Source organism: Aptenodytes patagonicus, chromosome 1, assembly GCF_965638725.1.
Source record: "Aptenodytes patagonicus chromosome 1, bAptPat1.pri.cur, whole genome shotgun sequence".
In the NCBI taxonomy this organism is placed as follows: Eukaryota; Metazoa; Chordata; class Aves; order Sphenisciformes; family Spheniscidae; genus Aptenodytes; species Aptenodytes patagonicus.
In genome coordinates, this window is record NC_134949.1 from 144,418,182 (window position 1) to 144,444,083 (window position 25,902).

General features: G+C 39.1%; 1 protein-coding gene across 4 annotated transcripts in view; it reads right to left on the reverse strand.

The window, feature by feature from the left end:
- WWC3 (WWC family member 3) overlaps window positions 1-25,902 on the reverse strand; it is a 105,901-nt gene that overhangs the window by 67,424 nt on the left and 12,575 nt on the right. The window lies entirely within an intron of this gene.

Below are 25,902 nucleotides of genomic sequence, written 5' to 3' on the forward strand. Positions count from 1 at the left end.
CAAATAAATACAAAAGGTGCAGAGTTTACAGTGCAATGAATGTTATTACATGTTTTGAAGATACTTCCATCATTTGATCACAAACTAGTTATGCTGCTTAGGAATGTGTTAATAATCACAAACATACAGTTTCAAAATAAAATTTCATTTAAATATGCTGACAGATACTCCCTGAACAGGTAAGACAAGCTTCTCCCTTCAAGTTTCTATGTTTAACAGTTTAATCACAATGGCATGCAGTCCTGCCAGTTTTTCTCCCATATTGCAAAGAACACAAACGTGAAGTTGGAGTTCACCACTGCTAAAAATTACTAGATGCTTTATAGGCTTTAACTTCTTTAAGGTGTCAAAGCAGTATAATTGTTTGTCCTTAAAAAATGAAATAAAATTTAAGAAAGCACTATACGATAGATTTCTCCTCAATTATACATTTCCAACTATTAATGATATTCTCTTGGTCCAGACCCATCCAAATTACTTCCTCTCCCTCAAAAAGAAGATAGACAAACAAATGTCTCTAAAGAATTCTGAAGCCATTAGAGCAGAAATAGTAACTAATAAGTAACAGCATTACTATCTAGCAGCTTAAAATATCACACCCGTTGCTAGGCAAATTCTTGATAGACCAGTGGGCAATAGAAAACCAAAACAGCAATTTCAGCATTGACAGGAACGTTGAAAATACTGGGTTACAAATTCTACAGAAAGACTCTAAACCAACGTTGTTCTAGAACATCAAGGTATATAAAAAATCTAGGAAGAACAAATGATGCAAATAAAAAAATCCTTAACATTCAGTTGAATCATGTCTATTTCCCAAATCATCATTTTAATCATTACTTAACCCCTAAGATAATGTTTTCTTCTAAAAGGTGCCATAAAATTCCTTTACAGAAAAGCTATTAATATAGTATATATTCAATTATATATGGGATATAGATCCAACACCTTCAACGTTTATTTGTTGAGGCATTTCTACTACTTAGAATGATGACAGCTTTGCAAAGATTAAATACATGCATTAATTTAGGGACTGACTTAAGTTCAGCATAACCTATAGCACAATACTGTTTGGCGTAAAATGGAAATTCTGTTCTTATGTTATAATACCCAGTTAAGGTTTCCTGGCACTAGATTTGGACTATGCTTACAAATACACTGCGGAATAGAGAGATCATTGGGACTGGTAATTGCACTTCATCTGGTAACACCTGCATAAAAAAATAACTTTGTCTGACCTAAAACGTCTGTCTTTGAACTAGAAGTCCTTCCCACCCCAAAACAAAACCAACCAGAAGAATCCAATGGTGAAGACTTCAAGTGATGGAAATACTACTACGGCTACATTCTAGTTATTCCAATGGTCCTGTAAGCACACCGTTCAACCACTAACAAAAAGCACATAACTTCGCACACAGCAAACAGAAAAACTGCATTTACCTGCCTCCTAAAACTATCTTAGTATTCTTGAGATTAAAGTGTTTGAAATTAACTGTAGTAGGAAAAAAAAAAAATCCTCAGTAGCTTAAATGTAATGTTTGAACAGCTCTGTACAACAGTACAAAGATCAAGTTATTTAGGGATTCTCAAACATGTATAAACAATTTAATAAGATGAAGATGTACCTAAACTTGTGCACCACTATTTAAAGTAAAAATTTTCCATTTCTGACAAATATGTCATTTACATCATGTAATCATGCAAATCCAAAGCTGCTGTATTCAAAAAAGAAAATGTTACTATGGACTGGCATATGCATTCTTTCAGTAATTCATCTAGCAGTCAGGCAGACCAAATATATTGCCAAAATACTTCTGATCTCCCTGGAATTCAGTCAAAAATATAACGTGCAACATTTTTTCTTAAACTCTCACGGTTTTGTTCTGAAGACATCATGTTTACAATTTCTCAGAGTAGTCTAGACATTGGCTCCTAAATTACCACACTATAGACAAGATTTTCTTTGGAATGAGTTATGAGACATGCTTGCCTGTTATATAAACGCACCCTCACCCTTTATTCGTAAATAAAACCTGCAAACGATACTCTAACCTTTCACACTACAAGAACTTTAATTCAATGCTCTCCGTGATCCCACCAGGGCTCAGACTTCCAGGACAAGGACAACGCTCACTTTCTGGAAAAGGGAGACTGAAGAAAGCCAATGCATCTGGTCTAACCGGTTTTCATTCCAAGGTTATAAAGCATGCATGAACAGTTTAATTGACGATTTTGAAGGAAACCTTGTAAGAAAAAGAACACATAAAAAGCTGTCTTCCAGATATTCAGACCATTATTAACGTGATGTTCTCATTTTAAACTATATTCAAAGTTGCTCCAAATTGGATTCCCTTCAGACAAAGCAAAATGTCACACTGATTCTCAATTCAGTCACATTTATATCTATGTAGCTTGAACCTTCTTCATTCAATTCATCTAGGTCAAAACGTGCAAAGCTTAAACTAGGAATTGGAAGTTTCTCCCTGTGTTTTGCACTGGTTTAACTAAGTCAACTGAAAAAATACATTTCTGGTTTAACCAGCACAACTCTGAGGACAAGATTATTTTTTTTCCAGTTAGGGAAACTAAGGGCTTCCAGAATAACAAAGACAAAATGGAACAAATGCAGATATGTATATTGGAGGTCAGCAACAAATTACAGCAGTAGACTGCTGAAATTAAGTATCTTCTGGAAATACTGCTTTACCCCGTTTTTTTTTTTAATTAGCTTAAGCACTGTAAAATAGGACAGGTCTTCTCTGCTTCTATTTTATATAGAATTGTACAAGGTACAAGTACATCTGTTATAACATTTCAAAGTATTAAAATAAAGACAAAAAACTTTTCAAAGCATTATAAAGACAAAGACAGAATAAAAATGCTGACATCTTTAATTAAATAAAAACCAGGGCTGCCCTGAATTATGCTATTCACAGTAGTGAAAAATAACTAAGGCATTTTATCTGCCACCAGCGATCATCTCCTGTCCCCCCCACGACAACTGGTAGACACTAATAAGAAGGTTCTGAACTTCCAGCTGAAGACAGAATTCCTCTGGGACCAGTTTACAACATTAACTGGTTGCAGCCACTGGATGTACAGCCACGTACAAGTGACAGTCATCCACGGGGGCCAGTTTTGCATATATCAAAGAGCCAACCATAACTTCAGATTAACTGATTTGCTGATTCTTCATTATCTTGAAACGTTTATCCTTTCCAAAAGTAATGATGCTCTTCAGTCATTAGGCACCCAATCTTTTGTGACTCTGAAACCCTTCAAATACAGAAACACAAAAAAGCTTCCCATAAACCGAATCCTGCACATCAAGCTGAAAGAAAAATCTTTGAGCACTGTCATGCGCCTTGGATCTGTCACCTCTAACTCTGCCCAAATTAAATGTTTTCGTTAAGAAGAAATGGAAGTCTGGTATTTGCATGCAGTAAGACAGACGTGTCTGAAAACCCAAGCTTTATTAATATTTTCTCTGCATCAATTATCAAGCTAAACAGTTAGAATACAGAAATCAAGCTACAAAATAAAACCGAACAGTTGAGTAACACTAAGAGATGTTTTTCCTCCTCCTTGCGTACTTATTTCATATCTTTACCCATAACACAGAAGGACTCCAGAATACATTACTACAGCTTTCTGAAGATGCAGCAGCAACAGATATTTCTTGAATGCATCAGTTCATGGCAGGGAGTGGGTGGGAAGGGAAGAAGACAGCAAAAGGCAATGGCTAAATACCATTTTAGATGAATTACTACAGAACTGCTCTCAGCTTTACTATACTTTGTTAACAGAATCTAATTTCAACTCCCCCAGAAAACCACAGAAAACCTCAACCTTTAAATAATAAAGGAACACTTCTGGGTTCAAAGAAAAGGCATACTTCAACTCTCAAAACACAGTTTGACCGATAGCGTGGGACAGCAATTTCATTGTCATGGGTTTTCAAAAACAGAACCAGATCACTAAAAACACAAGGCATGAGAAAATATTATATAAGATCCTCAGTTTTCCCGTGGCCCTGATGCCATATCAGAGGGCCCTAGCTGCTTGAAATCCGTAGGTATAATTGAGCAAAACTTCCCCTGGGAGGAACTAAATTAAGACAAACAGAGCCTGTTTTTGCAAGATCTTGAACAGGAAATCGAAAAGGTGTTTCCAAAGTAGAAACGCCATCTCTCAGACAACATCTAGATGCCTGAATTACATCCAAGGTCACCTTATCTTCCCCAAAGTGGGCCTGGATTAAGAGGAAAGCACTAACCACGAGGGCTAATTATGAAAAAGAACCATCAAGTTCTGAAGAAAAGCCACCATTTGTAGGTGAGACAGAGGGAAGGACGCAAGAACAGCAACTGCCAACAGTACTTTTATTTTTGTTCCTGATTTTGGTCAGGTCTAGCAGCAGAGGCAGAAAATGTCTAATAAAATCCGATACTCCTCAACAGACAACTAGGACAAACATTCTCTTACATGTGATCTCAGTCTAAAGAGCTGTCTAATGGGATAAATGGTTTTGCCTGACAAATGCAAATTACAGGCTAGGAAACTGTATTAATTCACATTACAGATCTGAAAAATACCAGGCAATTTAAAAATGAGTAACAGTATAACTAGAAAAGAATTAAACATTCTGATAAATCTAGCAACAGTTTATCCAAAGTGAAGTATTATGCTGAGTATATTACTGAAGTGTCACAAGGCAAGAAAGAGAGAAGGCAAAATGAGAAATCACGCACACACTTAAAAGCTTTCAGCCAGACATTTTTTTCTTACTTCCTTTCAAACATGAATTTAAGTTACAGCCTTTGTTATAAAATTCAACTAATCCTCGTCTTGTATCATGGCTCTTATTCCCTCCAACTGCACAGCAAAAAAAAAAACCAACCCAAGAAATTGAGCAGTAATAGAAGATGATTTTTTTATTGTTTCACAGACATGGACAAGAAGAACTGTTTACACTGAGGGGGAGGATTGGGGGGTGGTTGTTACTTTGTTTTTTTTTTAAAAAAAAAAAAAAAAAAAAAAATCACACTGCAGTCCTGGAGGCACTTCATGGACATCCTCCACCACCATAGCTCGGGCCGGGGCAGCAGTGCGCTCCAGGCCTGCAGGACCCTCTCTGTGAGACACAGAGAGGGTCTGTGGCTACCCAGCTGTGCCGTGACCCCCCAGCAGCCCCAACCCAGCCAGTTCCTCCAAGCAGGCTGCCCTGAAGTGAGCACCCGCCTCCTCAGCGGCCACTGCCTCCCGCCCCACCAAGCAGGGCAAGGACACGTCCCGCACACGCTGCCCGGCTGCTGAAGCAAGGAGCTTCCTGCACGGTTCAGAAAGAGCCGCGCACCAGCTAGACCCACGCAGCCTCACCTCGTGGCAGCACACGCCAGCCAGGCACAGGCTGTTTGCAGCAAACGCTGCCATGAACTCCAGACCCCCTGTTACAGCACTCTGGAGTACACCATGGCTTTCCTCACTGTCCGTCCTCTATTACGGACTCAGCTCTTCTCAAGTAGCCAAGTCATAAAAACGAACTGGATTTTGAAATAAGGTTTGGCGAATTACATACTGACTGCTTAGTCAAAAGTACAACAAAGTTCACCAAACTATATGTATATTTTCAAGATAAAAATCCCTTAGAACTTTTTTCTTAATCCAAATGATCTATCTTCATTTTACTGCATAATTTAACCTCGAGTTCTGAATAAAGTAACTTAGTGAACATCTACTCAATCCTTCATTAAAATAAATCCACAGTACAGATGGCCGGAAAGAAATTTGCACAAATGAGATTCTGTGCTTAAGACAAAGACTTAAAGAAAGTAACTTGCATTCAAAGTCATCACTGGGATACGTTTCCCTTAGAAATAATATGCTGCCCTACAGAAGGAAATAACAGCACCAGCTCTTCTAAAGGCCACTAGAAATTCAGTCTTTTTAAGATCACACTGTATTTTGCAGTAATTTTAAAACAACCGCAAATAAGCACATGAAAAGTGCTAATAGTGTCAAATCAGTGTATTTGATTCAATTAATTTTACAGTAACATAAGCCAACACAGTGTACATCGATGTGCAAAACAGAAGGCACAGAGATGGCATTAGCCAGCTACAGTAATGAATCAACATCTGTAAGTGTGGAGAAAAATGTGTGTTCATTATTAGATGACTTTTTAAATTTTTTTTAATGGAAACAAGTGTTAACTGCCCTTAACACATAGTATTACAAACCTGGACAACCTATGCTGAGACAGCTGACAAGCATGTCATTCCCACAAATATTTGAGTTATTTGTCAATCACCACCTCCCGAGCCATGGTTTGCTGCTGTTTACAGCGTGGCAAACAAGCTGGTGGCAGGTCCTTTTAACCCCACTCTGTAAGCTACAGTGCTTCAGGAGCTGAGTAGAAAGCAGCTCCAACATCTGTGCAACAGGGCAGCATAGGTGGTAACTTCATCGGCCATCCTACTCCTCAGTCCATAAATGCCCTTCTTTTACAGCCACCTGAGCTTATGTGGACCAAGAAAAGTAAGTGGTATCAGCTATCTGCCTTTTTTGTGACCTTGTACTGAAGAAAACCATTCAGGAAAAAATGGAAATAATGAGCACGAGTACTCTATTTTGGCATCCTAAACCTGAATGAAATGATTTTTTTTTCACACAGCCTTTCAGATCATCAACGTCTTCTGTTGTGCACTATATTGAATCAATTGACTCCAAAACAAAAAGAATTCACTTTTTCATGCTAGGCAGTCCCTTTACATTTTTTTTTAAATCCCACTAACACTTTTCTAATGGGCAGGGTATTATACACATATTAGATGAAAACTTTGTCATACGTAACATTCTCTGCTACATATAATGCTAAATAGGGCAGGTGGCCATGAAAACCCTGAACAGTTAGATTTCATGATGCAAAGGCACCCACCTGTATGGATAGGAGACACCCTATATAATTCTTAACTTAGAAGAAGTAACAGAAGTTTATACTGCCTACTTCAAACATCTACATAAATGTACCTGAGGACTCCCTCTAACCTCCTTTCTGTTCACTATTACAGAAACAGTAAGCATTAACTAACAAGCAACAACAGAGAAATAATATACTTTTGTTTTTATCCTTTATCATACTCCCAAAACAGCTAAGAAATACTGGCTTAGTATGTTGAAACATAAAATAAAATGCTATGTCCAATTGCAGCTCTCGTGTGACTTGTCTGGCTGCTCAGGAACTGCTGAAACCGTTCCACTCAAGCAGCCAAGTCTTCCAAGCAGCTATCCATTTCTTAACAGCAGCTATGATCCATATCCAGATTCAGGACACAAATATTATCGGAAATTCTTACTGAAAATATACCCGCATTTCATCAAGACGACTGAAATTCCTCCTTCAAAAATCACAGCCAGGTTAAAAGTCAGTGCTTTTAAAACAATTGCTCCCCACCCCCGCCACTTTTTTTTTTTTTTTTTTTTACAGAGAATAAACAATAAAAAAAAAGGAGGCAGAGGGGTTAAGTAAGACTGTCCGTGAGCATTTTAAAACGTGTTTTGTTTGTGTATGCACAGATAGCCTGAAGTTACAGGCAACTGTACAAAGCCACCAGCCAGAACCTAAGATTAGCGGCAGGGCAGAGGCAATCGCTGGAGGGGCTGGCTGAAGGAAGGCAGTCTGGGCAGCAGGTGACTTGACATCTAGACCAGAAAACAGACAAAATTACATATGGCAGCTGGGAATAAGCCGTAAGAGGAGGACAGCAGGAATATGCAGCAGATAAGACAGTTAAGGGGGGGAAATTAGGAGACTACAGTTCTACTAAACTGATGTCAAATTGGACCTTCGTATTGAACATGTTCTTAGCTAGAAACAGTAACATGCAAGATATTCACAACTTTTCTTTTGCCAATCCTAATAAAGCTGCCTTTGTTACTCAAAAATCTCTAAATATTTACAAGGTCTTCTTAAGGACTTGCATATTGGGAGAGACTTCAAAAAAACCCAAAAACCAAACAAAAAACCCCAGATAAAAATCAAAAGCCTAAATTGAAAGATAAGGAAAATTTAATGGGGAACTTCAGAATCTGAGAACCAAGCTGAATTCTTCCACCCGTGTAAGAAGCCTAACATGACACTACACCTGTCCAGACACAGCACAGCTTTAGAGCAGGCAAGTAAAGCAGTGTTCTAGTTTTCTAGTTTCACTGATTCGGAATTAACATTTGTAACTTTTTCACCAATTTCTGTGAAAACAGTGTTTTCCAACTACATGCTATTGGTAATTGAGGTCCTAGTTAGTACAGGCCAGCCCTGCAGATTATCTCTTTATTTCTTCCATCCTGCAAACCACCACTCTGCAACCTTCTGCTGGAGAAGAGCAAGTCATGCAGCTCTCGGATTTCTATGTCCTCAGTACATACTAAAGCCTAGTAAAGAGCCTAGTAAAGCCTGTCTACTAAAGATCTAGGCTCTGAACTAGGTTCAGTTCAGTCTAACAAACTCCTTGGCAGTTGTATTCTTAGTTTTACAATGACTCTTCTGGTTTGAGAACTCAAATTTCTGACTAGCTTACTTGGGCACAATCCTGCCCACCACTAAACCATCGTAGAAGAGTCCCTGGGAGAGGTGATGAGTTGCTACACCCTTACACAGAGGACTGTGTATGTGCTCGTGTGTAAGTATATGCATACACACACAAAATTTTTCTCTTCTGACTGCTGGTCACACCTTCTGTATGCAACTACCAGATGAGGAGGAAACACCTGCACTTTCCTAGTGGAAGTCAGCTGAGCAAGGGTGAAAAGGTGCATCTGTGAGACCTTAACAGCAAGTTCTTAGTAATAAGCCCTTTGCACATGAACAAGAATAACAGGAGGAGTTCAAAGCAGGAAGAAAATGAAACAGACAGGAAAAGGGAGGTCCCCAGCAGACAAGGAGGAACAAAAATGGGCCCTAGAACTCCAAATTCAAGCCCATGAAGTTCTACCTGTTAGAAGAAAAGGATGCATCAAAAGAAACTTTACGTCTCAATAACAAGTAACTAAAATGGTCTTAAATGCTGCAAGACACTATGATGCAGTGGAGTACTTCCTGCAGATCTTGCAGCATCACTTCAAGTTTATATCTAAAAAGATTAGCACATCCTCACTATTACACTGCTTCCTTCATTTCTAGTTTATTAAGGTATCTTGGTTATCTCTCAAGCAGTACAGAAGCAAAAGGGTAAAGTTCTTCAAAACTGTCTTCCCATCTACTGTGTTCTCTCACTAACTTCACATGTCCTATATCCAGAAAGATTATGTCAGCATTTGCTGACTAGCTTGTTACCCTGAAGTCTGACGTTGCTAGACTAAACCTTTCTTCAAAATTTTGAAGTCTATGTGATTATCCCAAACGTTATGGCAGAATTTTTCCTAAAATGTTCTAACAACTACTGGTAATTCAAGTTTCTGTACATTTGTAATGGTTGGCTCTGCACTGTGGAAGGCCTCCCCCCCTTAAATTTATCATTCTTCTTCACCAACTAGCCAGACTGGAGATAACTAAATATGTATGCATGTGTATGCGTGTGTATATACACACACATATATATGTATATACACATACACACACACACGTGCAATTTATTGATTTGTCCAAATACCATTAAAGTGTCAAATGACAGAGGCTTAACTTAAACGTTCGTCAATAAAGAAAGCACTGTAAAACACTTTTGTGAGCAGATTATAGCTTTAAATCACTTTAGACAAGTCTCAGTCAGCAGAACTGAGAATCTTAGGTTAACTGGCAATCTTCAGGCCGACTAGAAGGCAAGTAGTTGAAGATGCACAGAGGTTAACACCAGAATCTTGAGGTATATACGCAATTACATCCTGGTGTGGTCTATAACTGCTTATTAACCAAAGGAAACCCTTCTCATACACTGAGAAGGCCCATTATGCTAGAAAACATGCCAACGAACATGATGCTAAAGGGATTTTATACTTCCGTAGTCTGGGAGAAACAGTGTTTTAGAATAGGCTATAGCCAAACTATACTTAACTACTAGTGTTCCCCTAGAGGTGAACTGAAGTCTAATGAGATTAGAAACAGACATCTGTCATGTCTACATGCACAAACAAGCTCAGCACTACTATCAGTGAAAATTTAAGTAATGTGATGTTTCAAAATATTTTAAGCCCCAATCCTGCAGAAACTTACTATACTTGGAGTATACTCAATTAAATTTTACTGAAATTAATTTCATGAAACTGTTTCCACCAATAAGTATTACTCAATGATACTAATGAAAGAGAAAACACACGTTAAAAGTTACCAGAAACCGTTTCTGGAGAAATGAAGCAGAAAGTGACAAACAATGGGAGGAAAAAGTAAATGCAACTGGACTGAGTATAAAACAATGGTTGGAAAAAATATATATTCAGGAGACCATTCTTTTCAAGTCTTGGAACAAAGTGATGTGTAGATAAGTGCCAAAAGAATATGCATACTGTGACTTCACATACATCCTATTAAAAACAAATTGTGAGGTACAATAGTAAACAAATGCCTCACACCCAGAAAAGTCTACGCTGCCAGCTAATATTAGAAATTCAAGACAAGAGTTTCTCATTTAACCTTTCAGAACAGCTTTGCTCCTCCTTCTCCTCCTCCAGCCTGCTTGAAAACAGTGTTATACTTGTCCTGTATTTTTCCTCAAAGTACCACATATGGTATTTTTCAAACATGTTCAATTATCACATTCCTGGAAGTTTTATGGACTCTTGTACCATTTCTGTGTAACGTCTTCTAACGTGCTACTGCGTTGTCACGCACCGACTTTGCCCGTACGGCAGAGAAATTTTGCCTTGCAAAAGGCCACAGCCCTGCCCTTGTGGAGTGGGTGCCCATGGGCACAGAGGGAAACCTGCGAGCAGAGAGGGCATTACACTGCGCTCCAGCAGACCCCTACCCAAACTACGCCACAGATTTGTAAGGCAGGCTTTCCAGACTGCTTCTCTTGTTAAGTTTCTGAACTACGTTAACAAAGCAATACTTTATGTGGGAGTGAAAGAGTGCAACTAATGTGACACGCACACGATCCAAGGGCACCGTTTCAATCACTTGCCTGAAGAGCTACTAAGCTTGACTTAGCTCTAAGCAACTGAAGTGGACATATGTTGACAGAATCTTTGATGCTTTTGGTTTCGGACTCCATTTCTTGCAAGTGGCAATCTATGGCAGTCACCTCACTATTTAAGGTTTTTCCACTCTTCCAAGAGTTAGAGACCCTTAGTCAAGCACATATGGGCGCATGTTTCAGCTGCCTAGAAGTGGCGATGGACAAGTCATTAGTGGATATTGTATACATTAGCATACACATACAGACATCCTCAATCTGCCTACTTATTTAAAAGCTCCGTATTTTAACTGGTATTACAAAAACAGTTAATGGTTACCTTTAAGGCATTAAAAGTCGTCGAAAAATAAACCCATTAAAGAAAACTGTGCTTAAAATGTGTCTTTTATTTTCCAAACATATCAGGAGATCTAACAAAAGAAATTGTATCTCCCTAAAATCTTTGCTTCTTTTATACCACTGGAGCAACAACCCCCCCTGCTAAGTAATTTTTTCTTTAAAGCCCAGTAACTACCTAAGGAAGAAAGCAATGGTTCTGCAATGATTTGCTACATTTTCTTCTCCACAGCTTACTCTTTGCCTTTACTTTAAAATTACAGATACAGCTGCCAAATTATTTACACTTTATGACACGCTAGTTTGTATCATTTCTAAGCTTTTGATTCTCAACATTCTCAACCTACCAGTCACAAATACAAATTCATGTAAGCTACAAATATATAATGTTAATGCAGGTGTTGGGGAGAAGATTCTCTAAAATATGTACTTAAAATCTTACAGCTGCTTCCACACTCCAGGTTGACCCCCTTCTCAACCAGTAATTTTCAAGCTTTTAGGAAAACTTAGCCCCTGTTTCCCCAATATTTAGTTATCCCAGTATTATTACCATTCCCCAAATAAACTTGCCTCCTACAGTCCTCCTTAATGCTGACCTTGCAAACTAACACAGTGTATTCCCCAATCAATATTAGTAATTTAGTAATATATCCTAAAGAAAAAGACAGTTTTACAGATTTATGTTCATCTGAAATTTTTTAAGAGGTTGAAGTTATGAAGTTTGGTGCTATTACTTCTACGGTTGCCAGCAGTTGTGCAATATATTATATTTAAGCTTCAAGCTAGACCAATAAAGTACTTCCAACTAAGTAATACGAGGAGTTACTCATAATTTCACTGTCATGCTTTTGCTAAAATACAGGAATAAATATCTTGTGAAAAATCCAGAGAAATCCAGCCTGATAATGTACTTTTTATGAATAATAATAGTGCAATAAGAAAAAAAAATCTTAAGACAACCTGCTCAAACCCAATATAAAAAGTATTTAGAACTATTAGAAAAATTCATTTTCAGTATAAGAAACTAAATCAAAGAGTAAGACAGCACAAGTAATGTATTTTTTTTTACAGTATAAAATTTCAGATCTACAAAAAAAAATGGGAAAGTAAGAAACAATCAACAGGAGAGAAAGCACAATTATAGAAGACACACCATGCCATCAAAACTACACTGCTCTTAATTTGAACATAACTGAACATCCACAAGTAACAAGTACTTCTTCACTAAAACAGCAGTGGAAATTAGATTAAGTTTATACAGTAACATAGGAAAGAGACTTCAACAGTAGATGGCCTCCTCTTCTTCTTCCCCATCTCCCATGACCGAGAAGGTTAAAAATAGAGGCTTCCGTTTCCTTAGATTATTTCACTTTAAACTTTTCTAGACCACTGAAATTAGCTACTTTGCCAGCTTCCTACATTTGTGTTAGAAAAGAAGGAGTGTTAAAAACACGCTTCCATTTACAGCAACTCAGGAAACTGACTTGTGCGGTTTGCATTATTATCATTTGTAAATGACAAGTCCCTCTAGAAGTTGTAGGCCTCTCTTCCAAAGTTTCCCTTTGGATATTGCCCACCCAAAGGCCCCTTGCACCACACAGTAACATTTTTTGGGGGGTAATCTTCTGTACTTGCATATTTTTCTATATTTACGCATTCCTCTGCAGTTAGTAAATGCAGATATTTTCAGTGCACAGCATTCAATTCCCCATATCCAAGAGCAGCTCCAGTACTAGGAGGAAGAGCTTCAGAGCTGCAGAAAGCCAGCTTCAGCTCCCTCCCTCCCAGCCCTGAGCCTTCGAGGAAGTCGGAGCCACAGGAAGCCCCTAACTTCTACCACGGCAGCACAGAGTGGCCCCAGCTGTCCAGGTCCATATTTTAAGGTCAGAAGGAACCACTGTCATCATCTAATTGACCTCCTGCATAATACAGGCCACAAAACTTCAGCTGGTAATTCTTGCATCAAGCCCAACATCTCGTGGTTGACCTAGAGCATATTTTCCATAGTGGTAAGAGCAGCGTTTGTTTATATTGAAAAAGCAGAATATGTATCTGAACTGTTTATCTGTAAGTACTGCATATCAACAAACAAAAAGTAGCAGGTGTCCGAATACCACTCTAGTATAAAGCTGTATCATCTACACATTACTATAATGCAGTGCCACCCATTCATTAGGAAGTCTGGTATGCTTCGTTAGGCATTGCCTCGTTAGGCAATTTTTTGATTGCTTCTAATTTTGGTAGACTGAAATCATTCTGACTGAAGTTCTCCCTCCTGCGGGTGTGCCTCATTCTCATCTCTTGTGAGAAGTTTCAATTAAAACAGCTCAGCCATTTGAAACAAAGCAGAGAAAAAATGCTGTCCCTCCACACCCCCATGCTAGAATTCCTACAGCAGTCTCCCAGATAATCTCAGCGCTACTAACACCGGGATGTGAATTTTTTAGGTCTCCTACTATCCCCATGGAAAAACGTTCAAGTTTGGTCAAGGCACAGGGGTGTGGAAGAGGGGGAATATTGTTGCACATGCTCAACATAACTCTGTCAAGTACGGAAACCCTGAACATGCGCCAGCTTCTCAGGACCTCTCCTCGCTACACACTCACTCAACCCCAGTGTGCCAGGACATCACGAGGCTTGCTCCAGCTGCACGGAGCAGCTCCAGAAAAACATTTCCAGTACAACCCTGCTCCCTGCTCCTTGTATCCTGGGAACAGAGACTAGAAAGCCAGTTTCTTCTTCCAGTCTCAATGCAATCCCCGTTAGCACCTGAACACCATGGAGGAAAAGAAGGAAGCAGGCACACCGTAATACAGAAGGATGAGGAGAACAGGAACCAGGTGCTGGAAGAAGAGGTGGCAACCAGAAAGCAGGAAGTGGTGCAGGGAGGCACAGACAGGAAAGAAGGAGAAGCACAGGGAGAAGGACTAACAGCAGAGCTGGAGCAGATGGGAATGGCTGGGAGTACTGTGAACAGACCACAGCCTAAACAGCAGGATGGGGAAAGACGAGACTACCCAATGTATCAGGTGCTGTCCTGTACATCCCTCTGCTCTCGGACTCCGAAAACCCAAAGCAGAACATGGCTCCATTCTCCCCTGTGTGCTCCACTGAACGTAGTTACCCTTCTCCAACTACACCATGAACTCCACCTGCAGTTTTGTATGAAAGCTGGATTAACAGCTTGGTACCATCGAACTGGAGAGATCCCTGTTGTCTTCAAATGCATCCTCCTCTGCTGCCCTAACTGCACAATCCCATCATTTCATAGCACTACTACTTCTGACACTTATCTGATCATACAGTAAGCTAGTAGTAGGTATGCTTCAACTCTCTAGAACTGCAAAAAAAGTAACAGGGAAGGGGGAAAGTAGTAATTTGGGGGTTTTCCCACGGTTACTGAATGGAATCAGTTTACTTTGCTATCAGATGAGCAAAAAAGGCAATGTAAAGTAGGCGGGAGTTGAGAAAGATCTCCTACTATTCATAAAAAGCTGTTAATCCAACTTGCAGTGTCCTAAGGGTACACTAAGCCTCACTCCTCAGGGCGGGGGGCAGGGAACGGATGGGGAACCAAAAAACCCACCCAAACAAAACCAGAATGCAGCCACATAAATAAAAATGATTTCACAATAATGACAATGTAGACCTTAATTCTGGCATTTTAGAATGTGTCTACGTTTGGCTATGCAACTTTAATAAACATGAAAAAACCTTACATATGCATCACAAAAGTATCTCAGTTAGGAAGAGTACATTTAGGCACCAGGATCCATATCTTAAAGAGCCTTCTAAAGTTTAGGGGAAGAACAAAGCCTATTTAAAAAGTCTGATTCTTTTCTGACAAAGTCAAGTATACAGCAAATGAAAAACCAAAACCTCAAAAGCACCTTGGAATATCCACTGCTAGGCAATGGCACTGTTGCCCCAGGAACAGTAATCCCCAATACGAACGCTTCCGTCATTGCTCATGAAAGGTTAAGACCTAACAACATAGGAACTTGACATGGATAACATGTTTGGAAACCACCGAATTAATCCATTTATCTATTAAGATTGGATAAAAAACCAACACACACTGGGAGCTACTCAGGAAATAATTAGATATTCATGAAGGAAATGAACTACTAAAGCACATGTAAAGACTGATTGACCAAACAACTGTTAAAAGAAAGGTGTGCAAAGAGAGGCAGCTACTGTGTTTTGAGACATATCCTCATCAATATGCTCACTAAAAACTATTTTTTCATAGTAACTGCAATTAAAATCTCTGCCCAGCTTCTCTTCTTTTTCTCAAATAAGATCAAGTCTATCTTTAATGCAGAGAGCACTTACAAGCAACAACAGAAAAGCCACAAAGACATCAGAAATGCAGATTAAATCAACTGCAGGAGGAGAAGTGGAGGAAGGAGGAGAAAAACATTTGCATTTCCAAGAGACCTGTCTGGTACTGAGTAATAAGCAGGTTGGACAGACGCATTCAGAAGAGAAGTGGGGGTTTAGGTCTGACATATTAGAAATCTAAGCTCTTCCCAGTGCTAGCAGAAGGGACATAACATTTCCTTTACTTAAAATACAGAAAATCACCTGCTCACAGAAATTACATGAAGCCTTGTCAGAGTAACTGTTCCCTGGATTTCACAGCCCTTTGTGTTACTAGCAGAGGAAGCATCTAAACTTTTAGTTTCTTTTACTCCAACCATCAGTGGGACACTCGGTCTTTGAAGTGAGGATGGTAGGTAAAACTGTCTCCTGGACTTAGGATTTGATCAGCAGAATTTGAGACAGGTGGCAAACTTTTCCCAACAGTACAAGCTACTTCCAATTACTGAAAGATCTACCGATTCAATCTCTGAGTAGCTTGAAAGAGAAAAAAAAATCCACAGTTTTCAGAAGCGGTGCAAGCCTGCTTGCTTAGTTGGGTTGATGAGCAATGCTTCAGGAGATCCAGTAAAAGAAGGGCACGAAGCAGACTGAACCACGATTACTATTCCACACAGCAGATGCCTAATGTGTGCTGAAAACTTTGTGACTAAAGCCTGTTTAAGAGACCGGGACTTCAAAAACTTACCACCAGCTCCTCAAAGGCTATTAGGAAACCCGAGTGAACTGAAAGGGAAACGACGGCGCACAGGAAGGCAGGAGAGCGTACAAGCATGACAGGAAATTCCCAGAAAAATGTGGTAATGACTCTTACGCACTTACTCTGCTCCACACATTTTAATGTCGTATCGTTTTCTAAAAACCTTTTACTATTACCCATTAAGCAAGAAGACAGCCTCTCATAAGACAGCTGTGGAAAAAGAAACAGGAGTACTCCCTCTTTCCTCCCCGATCCTGTACTTATGTCACAACTGAACACCTAATTTGAAGAAGAGGTTTTCTCACTGTTTCCTAGACCACCACTGCTGCCAGGAAAGCCTGTCTTCTACCATCACCCTTCATCTAGCTTCCTTTTGCAGGTCTGTGTTCCCCGTAAGTGAACTCAGATGTTTACATACATCGCCACTCGGCTCTTCCCAGCGTTAAATCCAAAGGATTCTTATTCACAGGATTTGGATTTTCTGATTTCATACTGCCGCAGCACAACAGCAAGGAATTACTGAAGATGGAAGCTGTCAGAAGAGCAAAGGTCTTCAGTCCATCCCTTCCCTACTCATTATAGTTGAAAGTCTGATCCTAAATTTTTAACATCCTCAAGAAGTTAACTTCCTTGACAATTTTGCCCTCAAATTCTAATTAGAGTACAATGAAGATATCACCGGTTAAATAAACTGTTACCGTATTGCATTAAATCTATCCCCCCCCCCCCAATTAACAAGGTATTTTTAATCACCATTCAGCAGCACTGCTTTTCAGCCTATTTAATCATCTTCAATCTCTTTTCAGAACAGCCTTCTAATGCAAGGAGCCTCACTGCACGCCCAGTTAAACCCTGTTGCTGTGCGACATTTTAATGGAAGCCTAAGTTTTACAGATATGACTGGTCTAGACCCCCTCCTTCCCTCTGGCCATATATTGAGCAATGCCTCTTACTCACAATGAGTTAATGCTTCTAATTCCTGCAAAAGTTAGTTTTATGGAGATGATTAATTTTTCCTAACTCCTCTCAATAAAGAAGCAGTAATAAATACACTCATTTCAGACACCAGGCAAGTCTCAAGTGGAATGCTGATTTGGGGAAGAACACCGATCCCACCCCACCAAAAAAAACCAACCAAACAAACAAACAAAAAAAAAAACACCAAAACCCCTCCAAACTCTCTAAAACAGAGAGCAACGTGCAAGGCAGCATATCAACTATCCAAGACGTCTCTAAAATACACTGCTTTCTGAGGTGGCACTCCAATGATGCTAAGGGTGGACATCCATGGACGCAAGCACATTTATACTGATTGAATAATCTGTACTTTTCAAAATTCCAGCAAATGCATAAAAGGGGCACTATGCAGTGTTTACTTCTTCCCAGAAAATGAATGCTGACAGAAGCAAAGGACGGGATGGCATCGTTGTTGCCATAATATAAATCCAGAATACTTAAAAGGTTAACACACAATTTATTGACAACTGAGCCAAAACAATTTCACAATGTAACATTTTATGCAGTCCAAGAACAGTATAAAAGTAAACAGAAATGTTTAAAGAGCTCTTGTATATGGACTCTTAACTGCCATTTTCAATAGCAGCTAGTCTCACACATGGTTTAATTTAACAGGTATTAAAGATATTGTAAGATATTTTAAGCATGGACAAGTTCTTCTGGCAGCTTCTAAAATCCAAACTTTATTGTTGGGAAGGGGGGGGGGGGGGGAAATCATTGTCTTCAGAGATCCAAGATTAATTTTAGTTTCATTTCTTGCTTCCTTCAAAAGTAGCCATGAAAATGAACTCAACTTGTCCTCAGTAAACAGCTCATCCTCATGTATTTTGTACAATTAAGCCCAGCGCATTCTTCCATTGTTTTGAACCTAAACCACTTTGATCTCCAATTTCCAAAACAAGAGAACTACAAAAGCATTCTCAAACACACCTTCCAGATCAGACACGTGCTTCCCCATACACACACACTAACGGCACAAATTACTCCATTCCCTTTACATTACTGTTAATCACAAGCTTTTGTAAGTGTAAATTTTGACCGTACAAAATGCATAGCTATCTGAACGATGACAAAAATACTCCTTTCTTAGTACTGTCTCCATCTTTCTTTCCTGGAAGAACATAAATGCCTTCTCACAGCACCGGGAGCCACCCCAACCCTCCAGAGCTGAGGGCAGATGGTTCCTACGCAAGGACAGCCCGCTCCAGCGGTGCCTCCGCGAGCACCACACCAGCGTCATCGCGCTGCCTCGTGGCATGCGCTGCCTCGTGGCACGCACTCCTCGAGCTCGTTTCAGCGCCCAGCAGCCAGACGCAGCTCCCATCCCGGGGAGCTGGCACAGGAGCAGCGCGTGCTGATCGTGCTTCACAATGCAGCGTCTCGGAGGAGAAACTGGAGGGGTACTTGACACTCATTTATAAATACAGCTTTTCCTGTCACACACTGTCAATAGTCACACGCATCTTATTAATTTCCAAAGTATTCTGATGACCTTATGGCTACTGCTTTTCCCAAACAAAACCACTACAGGCTAAGCTGCCAACCATTCTGTACTGTGGCAGACACCTATTACTCACCCCCATCAACCTAATACAAAGAAAACTTTTAACTCAAGCTATATAGCTAAAAGACACAGCTTAACATGAGAGAAAGTCCACTTGCAGAAAATGAGAAACATCTACATTTATCATATTGTGCTTGGCAAGCACAACTGTAATATGAAGATCAATAAACCCCAACAATTTTTAATGCTCCTTGAAAAACATTATACCTACTGCCTTTGATAGCAAGGTAGAAAGGAGGGGGGGAGAGAGGGAGAGAGAAACCACACCATTCCATCCTCAAATCAAGGTCGCTCACTGCTACATTTCTTCCTGGTGTCATCAGCAAAACTTTATTTCAAATATCTAGGCAAAGTAATAAAAGATTCAGGAACTGAGGTCTTCTGCTTTTGGAAGGCTGTAACTGAAAGTGTTGAAGTATCACTGATTTTAGGAAGTTCTTTACAATGGAAAAGCATGAACGTTAGCAAACAAAGCCAAAAAGAAGAGAATTGAATCTTTACATTACTCTCATTTTATTTGTATTCATACAATCACATTATTCATCTATAATCAGAACATCACTGTAAAGTTAAGAAATACCGTAATTAGTACCCACCTGAACACCAGATACAAGGAGTTTAAAAATAACAGTATACAAAAAAACACGTGGCAGAGCAGAGAACTGAACCCCAAACTCCCAAATCCCAAACCAGTACCACTGAACCATACCCCCTCTTGTTTTGGAGAGGCATGATTAAAATAGGCAAACAACGTTTTAGGACTGGTATTTCACAACAACTAGAAGAGGAGGTCAGAAAAGGCATTGCGGTAATACAGCTGGGAGATAGGGCAATGAATCTAAAGCAGGATTTTGGAAGACTGGGAAGGAAAATTTAAAGGCGCTTTTCTGTTTCTGTCAAGTATTTGAAGAGAGTAATTTAATTGTCTACTTTGAAGATTCAACTTCTCTTTCCAAGCAGCTATTGTGATTGGATTATATTAGAAATCTTCCTGAAATTATGGCTTTATTCCAAAGATCTTTGCTTAATATAACTTTATTATATACAAAATGCTATACTACTGCAAATCAACAGGCAAGAAAGTTATGAATCCATTTAACTAACACTGGTGATACATCCTATGATAATACACATGTATGCTTTATAAATACAACCTTACGAGAAATAACTAGCGCCTACAACTTGCACAAAAAGAACGTTAACTGATCTCTGTAAAGAACGTAACATTTCAGTAAAGTTACTGTAAATTCATATAGTAAATTAATTACTCCACACAAACACTTCTAGAGTTTGTCTACACAGGATGTTTCCAGCAGACCCAAAGCAGCTCTGCCCTGGCTCCCATGCATACAGCTTCTAGCTACTTCAGTATGGCACAGAGCTCCATCTAATATAACCTAGCCTACACAGGGCTTGTTAGCTCAGGTTCAGTGATGAATTAACCACAGCCACCTGGCTCCCGACCAGCTCAAAGCACGAGCCGAATTTGCAACACAGCATTTAGACACAGCTGAGAGTGTCTCATAATGAAATTGCTTACTCACCTTATTCACCTCACTTACTTCATCCGGTGGAATAAACTACTCGCCCGTATTGCTACACGGAAAGCATTCACATGGAAGATCGAGGGCCCTGTTTATTCACACCCAAGCTTACTGAGCTCCAGCTTTTCCAGGTAGAAAAATATGTGCCTAATGAAGGTCAAAACCAAAGCGAACAATCTTTGCTGACAGTGAAACCAATGGCACCCATTAGCCTTGACAGTATTTCACGCAATACATCTCTGATCCTTATGAACAAGAAACAACTGCTAACAGCTCCAGGAGGTCCATTAATAGCACGTATCTCACTGATAAACCTTCTGCAGGACTCTGGATCTCTACTCAAGACTGCACTGTTTGTTCACGCATACAGGACACCAAACCTAAAAGCCAGGCAGCATACCACAGGCAACGCAGCCTAACAGCTACACTGGAAACTTAAATCTGTCTAATGCTCTGTTTCATCTGTGGGAGAATAACCCATCCATTGCATACACACCACAGAACTATTATAGTCCAAGCCTCTACCATAAAATCTGGTACGCTAATCTCAAAATGTATTTCTATTACTTACTATGTAAAAACACCACTTGCTTTTTAGGAATTGGCTTCTGTTTCAATGAACTGACTACTAGAAAGCTAGCAGACAACAGGGGCATTAAAAAAAAAAATCAAGAGCTTGTAGTCCCATCTCCTATAAAAATATGGATATGTGATTTTTATTAATAACAATATTAATTAATAGACCTAAGTCTATTTGGCTTTTATTCCATTGATGAGTTTCAAATTTTAGGGAAACCCCCTAGGTAATTCAAATACCTATGAAAGTTTATGAAAGGAGGAGGCCTAGTAGAAAGCGAGAAGCCCATGTTTACACCTCATCAGATATCAGGAAATCTGCTCGGGAGCAAGTGGATGCAAATACCCCAAATGCAAGGCAAAAAGCGTCCGGCAGAACTTTCACCTTCCCAGACACTGAAGTCAATCAGCCGTAAGACACAAACCCACAGGAAACCAGACTTCATTAGTTCCGGTACTCACGGAAATACCTGATTTCTATAAATGGTAACATTTTCCACATAACATCTACTGCGAGCTTCTTTAGCACATCAAACTCGGTACCCTGCAAGGCATCTCCCTGCCCTACCCTAGACATTCACGTGCAAGCTACCCAAATATTTTCCCTTCCAAATGTTATTTTCTTTTAAAATATATTAAATATTTCTTTTAAAAATTCATAGCTAGTCCTATTTATGTGACTATTTGCTGGGTGGAACAAAGTTAGATGCTAAGCTGGAAATACCATAACAGCTGAGTATTTTAACTGGCAACACCCTTTAATGACATGCCTGTGTGTCATATCAGCTACAGACTCTGCAACCTTACAAATCTGGCATCTCCCAGCTTGAAAAATTAATTTAGCAGGTTTATCAGAATTTCACATGCACACTTTCACAGACATTCTTGCATTAAAAATACCCAAGAGCACTGTATAAAGTGTATATTCACGAGTTTGACGCTTGTCAGTAATGATCTTAGTAGCCAACTCAGGCAGGTCAATACGCCATCCCTCCAAAACTGGATAAGACTTTTGTGCCATGCCATAACACAATTTGTTACAGTAATTCTTCTGTAAAATAAAAACCCAAATTGGAGGTCATATATTGTTTTTAAACACTGAAATTTTATCTTTTTCCAGATAAAAATCAATAGCCTTATTACCTGTACTGTTCCATCAATACAGGTGTGCACTATTTACATTAGCAGTGTTATACAAGGAACGTGTCCTAAGTAAACATAAATTGTATAATAAGGATGCTGCAATTCCTTGTGCATCTAGCACTGCTGGGCTTGAGAGATTTTTTTCCCAAAAAATTTGAAAGCAAACATCTGGTAATACATAAGAAGACTATGCTACTTGTTCCTTAACACAGGCACCAGATGTAGTGAGAAAAGACAGGTTTATTCCCAATTTCAGTATTTCCTGACAGTTTCTTGCCACATTTTAACTTGAACTTTGCTGAGGTTTCTTTTGTTGCACTTTGTACATGTAACAACAGGGGGAGAGTGAAGAACTGGAGATTCAGTAATCCAGTAGATATCGAAGTTTGATTAAAAATATTTCTCCTGATTAAAAGCAACCCACCCATGAGAATCAAAGAGAGAGGAATTTGGAGACATGCCAGTTCATACAATAACTATGTTTATTTGTCTTAATAAATATTTAAGAAACATGACTTGTGGTATTTGATATAACTGAGCCTGTGGTTAAAAGGCCCCTCTCCATGACATAAGCAAATAGAGTCTATCCTCTTTATTTGTCCGACTTCTCTTCAACATTCAAGGCTAATCTAGTTTTAGGTCAGGAAAAAGACTGTGGTCTGTCATTTTAAACAAACCATTGTAGTAAAACGTGAACAGGAAATTCCTAACTACACTGTTCAAAGAACAATGATAGAAAAACAACGCTAGCTCACAAAGTACAAGGAGCCTAGGAACTATCACAGGACAGTTTGGGTGGAACATAAAAATAAAAATCAAAACCACACATATATAGTTACCTTGCCCATTTTTGTCTTTACCCCCACTGCCCCCCACTCCCCACCCTGTTCTCCCCGCCGGGGCCAGGGGTCCTTCGGACATTGCTGAGGGAGAAACCTTCTGATCTGAAGGAGGAAGAGAGCAGTATATACAGCTCTGTCTGATACCTTGGAAATATCCGGCCTGCGGGAGTTAGCGCAGGCATGCCATTCATTCCACAACATATAAATGCCCTCTTTAGAGCCTCATCTAAGCAGCAGTTTCATTTGGATTTTAAGGCACAGGTCTGCCTTGTTTTTCAATAAGCTGCAAGCTATTTTTACCATGAAAAAAAAAAACCAACCAACATTTTAAAAGCGTGCCTGCTAGCATAGAGAGTATATAAAATGGGTAAAATGGGGACTTGAGGAAAATCTCCTGTATTAGCTTTCTATTCATAGCACAGATTTCCCTCTTCTAAAAAAAAAAAAAAAAAAAACAAACCACCACACACAACAAGCCACACACCTAAACCCCCCCAAACCCCAACAAAATTCATGTATTTTAAATTCTACCAGGTGCAGTATCTTAAAACATTCAGAAATTCTTTAACCAAAGTGCTCTGACAACTATCTGGAATTTATTCTCGTAAAAGTCTGGACATCTGACCATCTTTGCTAATGGGGAGAAAAAAATGACGTATTCCTAATTTGAGACAGAAATCACAGTAAAGGGGAACTATTTCATTTTTAACATAATGTACTAACATTACATTAAGAGCCTATTAATCTGTGTAACATCTCAGGATTTTATTTTTTATTTTTGTCTTTACAGGAGACGTATCCTAAAAATATCTGGATACAGGTATTAGTATTAAAATCTTCATCCACTTTGAAGAATAAGCTTCAGAGCACATACATTAAAGGCCAAAGACAGAAAAATGAATGTATGATCTCAAAAGACTTGCATTTTAAAGAACACCATGCATGGACTGGAGGGTGAGGAGAAAATTTCCACAGCCAGGACACTATCCACAGTTTTGGGGTGTTCCTAATGGAACCAGAGTTTTGGACACAGGGTAATTTATTTTTTAAAAAGGATAGAAAAGCCTTTTCTAAATGTTCCATAGATTCTAAATGTAAAGAAAAGAAACTTACGGTTGTGATTGAGGTAAAAAATAAACATGATTTTCTTTATTAAGTGACTTCAGAAAGAATAAAACAAATCTGAAGAACAGTGTGGGCAGTCATATGTGCAAAACTTCAAAAACCCCACATGTTTACATACCTCACGTAATTACACAAAGGAGAGATTCCAGGAATGTATTACAGTAAGTTTTAATGATAAAATGATGCAGCTGTATTTTAAAACAAGAACAACAAAACTTTTTAAAAATTCTGAACCCCTTACATGTAAGGTGTTATAAGGAAAAACGTTATCAATATCCTCTTTCAGATACTATTTCCAAAAGAATCGGGTAACGGCCAAAAAGCTTCGTACAAGTCAGAAACCAGCAAAAGAGAGAAAGTCTTTAACTCAAGGATCCAAACTGAGTCCTCGTCAATAGTAATGAAAGCGCATTATCGCTTTGGAGTTGTTTGGCAGCTATTGTGAAACAGAACATCTCCTAGCAGGCAGATGTCCAGAGAACAAGATCAGCTACATCATCCTGTTACCGAACAGAAGCCCTGAACAGGCACAGACAGATCTACAAGATTACTCTCAGAAGTAATTTACCTAACACAATAGTACAGCATACTCTGGTACAAGAGAGTTCACTCTCTACCTGTAACAAGGTCTACGGACAAGGCACTTTCTATTTCAGTGGAAGGGAGATGTTTACAAAAGTGGACTATTTTCCATAATCACTGGCGCTTTATCTAGTCTGTCAGATTTCCAGAAAATTGTGACAAATTTTATGAACATTTGTTCAAAATAAATATATCTATCTATCTTCATCCATATGAACCGTCTGGTGTTTTGCCTTTTAGGAAGTCATAGAAAGACATCCTATGACCTGGCTTAGCATGAAAACAGGTTTACATCTAAGCTCAATGAAATGTTCAAGGTTTTTTTAGATGCCCTTCTGGGAAAACTTAAGACTTTTTTCCTAAGCATGTGACACACTCCTAGAAGAGAAAACGTTGGGATATCAAAATTTGTGCCAGAATTCCCACAAGCTGTTTCTGAAAATGCATTAAAAGTGAAGGTAGTTGATAATTCCCTTGAATCGCTAAGCACAGATTCAGTACAAAGAATTAGGAGGTTCTGAGTGCCATTCGCAGCCAATGATAGGAAACACTACTGTGCTTTTTCTTTTAAAAAAAAAAAAAACAACAATAAAAAAACCAACCCTGATCATGACTCAGCAAACCTTCCACAGATCATTTCCCACAAACATTTCTGAACTCCAGCTTTCCAAATTGTAAAGTCAGAATAACAGTTACCAACAGAAGCACTGAGGCTATAGCTGTAAGAAATCTCGTAGATGGTAAGTTGCCTGAAACTCCAGATGATTAAATGACATTGCACAAAACATCCACATATTCCTTCCTGCATATTGGTGTTTGGATACCTGCTCATGGACTGAAAGGGCTTTTTGCTCTGAAAGCCTTCTATCATGTTTAACTGAAGAAATTTTTAACACTTCTCCAAAACTTCATATAAGCACATACAGAACACTATTAAAAAAGACAACCAGGAATTTGCAAAGCGGCT